General features: G+C 31.6%; 1 long non-coding RNA gene across 2 annotated transcripts; it reads left to right on the top strand.

Annotated features, from left to right (window-relative positions):
- Nucleotides 1–1162: 1162 nt before the first annotated feature.
- LOC112905078 lies at nucleotides 1163–5781 on the top strand. 2 transcript variants are annotated; one of them, XR_003231551.1, is made up of 4 exons: nucleotides 1163–1621; nucleotides 3950–4029; nucleotides 4317–4398; nucleotides 5311–5781. It is a non-coding gene; the product is annotated as an uncharacterized LOC112905078 (long non-coding RNA). The 2 variants fall into 2 exon arrangements; XR_003231552.1 differs by lacking the exon at nucleotides 1163–1621 and adding an exon at nucleotides 3734–3806.
- The last annotated feature ends 398 nt before the right edge of the window (nucleotides 5782–6179 follow it).

The following is a 6179-nucleotide window of genomic DNA, read 5'->3' as shown; positions in this document are numbered from 1 at the left end:
GCTCTCTCTATCTGCACGGTATAGCAACTCTGATGCTCGTTGAATTCGTAAACTAGATAATTCATAATTTGTTTTAAAAAATGAAACGTAATTTCTGGTCAAATTAAACGTACTTGCAGTTTTTTTATCTGTACTGTTAAATGTTATGGAGAAAGTGAAATTAGCATATTTAGGTGTATTTCAAGGGTATGTAATGAACGCCGAGAGAGGTGAGGATTTTGAAAATCGTTTCATTTCTAGAACACTTTATTCCAGAAAAACATGGGGTATTTTTCTATATTAAATACAATGAGCTTTCGTGTAAAATAAGGAATTTTATATATAAAAATGTTTAATTATTCGAGCGTATCTTCTATCCGAATGCTCGCTCTCTCTATCTGCACGGTATAGCAACTCTGATGCTCGTTGAATTCGTAAACTAGATAATTCATAATTTGTTTTAAAAAATGAAACGTAATTTCTGGTAAAATTAAACGTAGGTACTTGCAGTTTTTTTATCTGTACCGTTTAATGTTATGGGGAAAGAGAATTTCGCATAACTAGGTGTATTTCTGCGCGTATTTCCCACATTTTTTGATATATTCTTCACCTTTAACGTCTTTTAAAATAATTGTTTAACAGGTCGAAATTTCAGTTGCGCTTTTTTATGTTTAACATTTCTTCGTAATTTTGATGTTTTAACAATGAAATTTGCTTTAATTTACACTCCAGTCAAAAACTCAGTCAGTATGTTATTCATACATCTTCATGTATTACATTGTCTTTTAAGACCTTTCAAAATGATTGTCAAAGTCGAAAATTCAGGTGCGCTTTTTTATGTTTGTCATTATTACGTAATTTTCGGGTTTTAATAACGAAATTTGCTTTATTAAAACTGCAGTCCAAAACAGGTTGTAAGAACATTATTCTTCATACATTTCCACATTGCTTTCACCCTCTTGAACCATCGAAATCATAGTTTAACAGTTTGAAAATTCAGTTGCGCTTTTATGTTTAACATTGTTATGCAGTTCTGGGGTTTTAACAATGAAATATGCTTTATTTTAAATTGCAGTCCAAAACTATTGTCTGGACGATTTTCGTCATGCATTGCTACATTACCTTCACCCTCTTGAACCGTCATAATCATAGTTTAACAATTCGAAAATTAAGTTGTGTTTCTTTATGCGTGACATTTTTACGTAATTTTCGCTTTTAAATAATGAATTTTGTGAATATTGTATATTTTTGCTAATCGAGCGTACTACCCATCTTTTTCTGTCCGAATGCTCACTCCTTTTATGTAGTAGGTATGTTTGAAAATTCCACATTAGTTTAACGTTGTCGTGTCGGCTGTTAATAAATAATATATCAGCGATAACAATATTGAGCGCGTTAATATTTCTGAAAATCTGTAAGAATTTTATGGTCTTTCTTAGAAGTGACATGTGTAAAAACTTTGTGAAAATTGCGGATTTGTTAAAAAATTAACTTATTTAGTGAAGCTTAACGTGTTGTTATTAATGGAAAATTTGTACCGATAGATAAACATAAGACATCATTATGTTTAATTAAGATTACGGTTAAAAGCAATTTGGAATACCAGTATCTCAGTAGTTGTTTGTGGTACAAATGCAAATCGGTGAGTTATTACATTGTTTTTTAAGTTTCCATTTAATTTGATGATTTTTTTCTTCCTTGGGGTGAACTCGAGTCCTTTTATGATAAAAAATAGAAATTTATGAATGAATGAATAGTAGTCTCACAAATAGCACAAGTAATTTTATTTTGATTTTTTCAGGACAATAGTTTTGGCTCAAATGGTATTTATTTTACAACTTTACAAATTGTTATTTGTATAACAAATTGTATTTTAACATGTTTAGGTTATTATATAGGCTCATTCAAATTTATTATTTGATTTGAGTAACGGAAATTTGTTAAAAATCATTACCTTTTAAAGTTTTACGTGTGGTAGGTAAAAATTATTCTACAAATTACTTCAATTTGCCATTAGATTAATATCTACAGGNGAGTAACGGAAATTTGTTTATTTTAAAAATCATTACCTTTTAAATTTTTACGTGTGGTAGGTAAAAATTATTCTACAAATTACTTCAATTTGCCATTTGATTAATATCTACAGGATTAAAAGTTTAAAATTTCATATAATCGAAAGGATAAAAGTGTTTGAAAGTTAACGCTCGTGACACTTATTATCCGCGAGAGAGGTATAAAGGAACGACTAGTTGGTTACACTAATAGTAATACGGTGTATTCCAAAGCTATTGTACTCTACGTATGCCGAGTGGCCATAGGTATACTACACGGGACGAAGTGGCTTTGGGGTATGCTGGCGGCGTGCCTATATTACTAGCATCTGGGTAGTTTAGGGTTCTCTCTATCAGTTGTTCTTCGAGTGCCTACGTATTTCAGCTACGTTCGTAAGTAGTTGAAGTACGTAGGTAGTCGAGGTTTAACTGGTAAGAGTGAATACTGGCTACTAAGATGTCTTGCCTTTTTTTACAAAAATCATAATTACTCTATTTTAGGTGTTTGCTTTTCGGTTAGACAGAGAGTTTTTTCAAAGATAATTTATTTATTGCTAATGTAGTCAGCGGAAGTTACCTATATTAACGTGGTGTGTATGTTTTTGATTAACACTTAGATACTAGAAAGCATGCGTAATTTAAAATTAATATTTATTATCAAAACAACTTAAAAACTTAATATATAAAGAATAACTTTAAATTGGAAAATTATGTCTGTCACATTGTTTATAAGCAATAAAAATTGTTTGTTGGATTTCGTATAGGCATATAACTACAGTTCGCTCTTTTAAAGTGGGAGCTGTTGACAAGCGGGGTTTTCATGTTTTATACTGTCTGTCTTTTTGATGATTTATAATGTACCCTTTGTCGAAGAAGATAAGAAGTTTCTTAATAACTGAAGCACATTTTCCTGCATAGTGAAAATTAGAGCTGTTTTTGTATAAAAAGTTGTGTTTTCGCACATATAGTAAGTCTTTGTAAGTTAAGATAGTTAAAGCCATGCAATCCGCAACTACAAGGGCTTGAACGATTGCGTGTACATTTTGTCAAAAGATGTACTCTTCTTCTTTTTATTCAGGCGAATTTTCTTTTTTCTTATTTTTATTCATTGTTTCATGGAAAGTTGTAGTATTTTTTTATGAGGTACTACAAGGAGCTACGTATTTGGATTATGACTACGATTTTTTACATTTTTATAAGAGACGTTAAAAGTTGTCGTTGGGTGTTGTAGTATTCTATGAGGGACTACAACAAATTACCTTTTCCAATTGAACGTTAATGTTTTCGCATCGAAAGCTGTTGTTAATTGTTGAAAATTTTTGTTTATTCTAGATATATTTCCAGCAGGGTGGTATGATTGAAAATAGATGTTTTTGTCTAGGAAAACTTAACGTATTTAGTGATTAATATTAATATACTCTTATTGTTAATAATGACAGATTACTGTCGAAACAATTGTCGAGTTTGGTCAAATTTGTGAAAAGGTTACTAAGGGTTTAATCAATTATATTAAATAAATGAAGTGGTATGTATTTCTAGGGTATGTAATGAATGCCGAGAGAGGTGAGGATTTTGAAAATCGTTTCATTTCTAGAACACTTTATTCCAGAAAAACATGGGGTATTTTTCTATATTAAATAGAGCGAGCTTTAGTGTAAAATAAGGAATTTTATATATAAAAATGTTTAATTATTCGAGCGTATCTTCTATCCGAATGCTCACTCTCTCTATCTGGATGGTATAGCAACTCTGATGCTCGTTGAATTCGTAAACTAGGTAATCCTTAAATGTTGTAAAATGTTTTAGCAATTTCTTGTAGAAAATAGCAGTTTTCGTGTAAAATGTTGTAGATATGTTCCCACTAGGGATCCACAAAAAAAGATATTGCTTTTGAATATTAATATTTGATTTTGTTGCAGTTACTTTTGGTTTACTTTTCTGGGATAATGGAAGAAGTTCATTGGGATTCCTGTTGGTCCTGCCGACTGAAGCAACAACTGTGAGTAATTTTTTGTTGTTAATTTCTGTTTTGTTTTCTATCAAGTAATATTTAAATCTCCAGTAATTAAGAAACTATTACGAATTTCTTGTTTATTAAAAAAAAATCAGTTTCATTATCATATTAGAGTCTTTACTGGTTTATAAGGATTATTGTCCTTCGATTGATTATATTTTTACGGTTTAGTTTACTATTAAAAGTTGAAATTATTTTATCTATTGCAAAACTAAACTTAAACGTTGAAAAAAGATATTGCTTTTGAATATTAATATTTGATTTTGTTGCAGTTACTTCTGGTTTACCTTTCTGGAATAATGGAAGAAGTTCCTTGGGATGTTCCTGTTGGTTCTGCCGAGTGAAGCCACAACGGTGAGCGATTTTTATTGTTTACTTTTGTTTTGTTTCGTTTAGTAGTAGTATGTATATCTCTATTAATTAAGAGACCAGGGATTTCTTTAATAGGATATGGGATATTAAACACTTGGTACAACTTTAACAATTCGTATTTTAATACTTGACTGTGCAAATTTGTACAAATTTAGTATCCCATGTACTCTTTTGAAATCGTCGTAACAGCCAAAACAATATCGTCAAGTTTTAAAATAGAAATTGTGAAATTTAAATCAAGTGTTTTAAAATCTTTATCCTATTATTATTAATTTGTTTCACCAAGTGACCAGTGATCACATAATGTACATGCTTTCTTTAATTTCATTTTTTTATTAAGAAAAACGGTCTCTTTATTAAATTAGAGTCTTTACTAGTTTATACGGATTGTAGTTCTCCTTTCTTTCATTTTGGCATATTAACTGCACTTACATTTTTGATAACATCATTTTTTTAATCGTGTGTGATAGTTATTTTCCTTTATTCTTTGTAAATCTAGCTGAGAAGAATAAATTAACACAATTTCTTATTGTAACATAACTTATCTTTTATTTACCTTCATTACTTTTGTTTATATCAATTATTCTTCTTATTTCTTACATATTCTTGAATTTATTGGATTAAATGAAAACTTTTTTTTAACTTCAATCTCATTTATTAATAGAGTTCCTTTCTAATCTAACTTTTAATTTTCAATATCATCCTTTTAAATGACTTGTAATCATTTCTTTGTATTTTTCACAGGTATTTAAAAATGTTAACACATTAATATGTTTAGTTTAACTAGGTAACTGTCTTTTCTTCATATTAGAGCTACATAATAAAGTCATATTAATTTTAACCCTTTATTTATGTTTTCTATTTATTTATACAATAATTATGGTCTTTTTTCAGTGAGACCTCCACCATCATCGGGAGTTGATGCATCTGGGCATGGACTTTCACCATCCTTCCGGGGACTACAGGACATGGGTCTTCATCATCCTTCTAGGGGATCCAGCATTCGCGTGTGCCGGGTCGGGAGTGTCCTGGTGCGACCGAATTCGAACTTCGAGGTCTCCAATGCTCGGGATCTTGGAATTTCCGAGATACCGAGTTTTGGAAATGTCGAAATTTCGAAATTTCCACATTCCCAAAACTCGGTATCACGGAACTTCCAAATTTCGTGCACTGGGGACTTCTTAGTTCAAATTCGGAAGCACCAGCCGTTGGGCGAAGCCCCGGTTGGTCGTCGTCTTATAACCAACCGTTGGGCAAAGCCCCGGACGGTCGTCGAATCACGAATTTGTAACTTACTAAACCTGGTAGACGTGAAAAATTCATTTTTGTCCTTTTTTTTTAAATAAATAAAAAACGTGAATAAGGTTTATATGTCTTTTATTGCGTTTTGTTGTATCCCCTCCCCTCATTCATTCCCTCATTCACTCTCTCATTCACTCCCTCATTCATACTCTCATTCACCCTCTCACGAAGTAAATGAGGGATCATTAGGGTGAGGATGTACGTATTAAAGGGAGAAGAAAGAGAAATATACATGTGAGAAAGAGAGTGGGAGTTGTAGGAGTGATAATGGAAGCGATAAACGCTTTCATTCTCACCCTTACAACACTCATTCTCTCTCACACACATACCCTCTCTCTCTTCCCCTTTCATACGTCCATTCTCTCCCTAACCATCTCTCATTTACCCTCCATTCACTCTCATACAATCTCACTGGGAAATAAAGGTGAGAATGAGCGAAAGACGCTTCCATTCTCTCCCTT

The sequence above is a fragment of the Agrilus planipennis genome, unplaced genomic scaffold (assembly GCF_000699045.2).
Source record: "Agrilus planipennis isolate EAB-ADULT unplaced genomic scaffold, Apla_2.0 scaffold13, whole genome shotgun sequence".
Taxonomy (NCBI): Eukaryota; Metazoa; Arthropoda; class Insecta; order Coleoptera; family Buprestidae; genus Agrilus; species Agrilus planipennis.
Note: the sequence above shows the minus strand (reverse complement) of the source record. Positions and strands in the feature narration are given on the sequence as shown.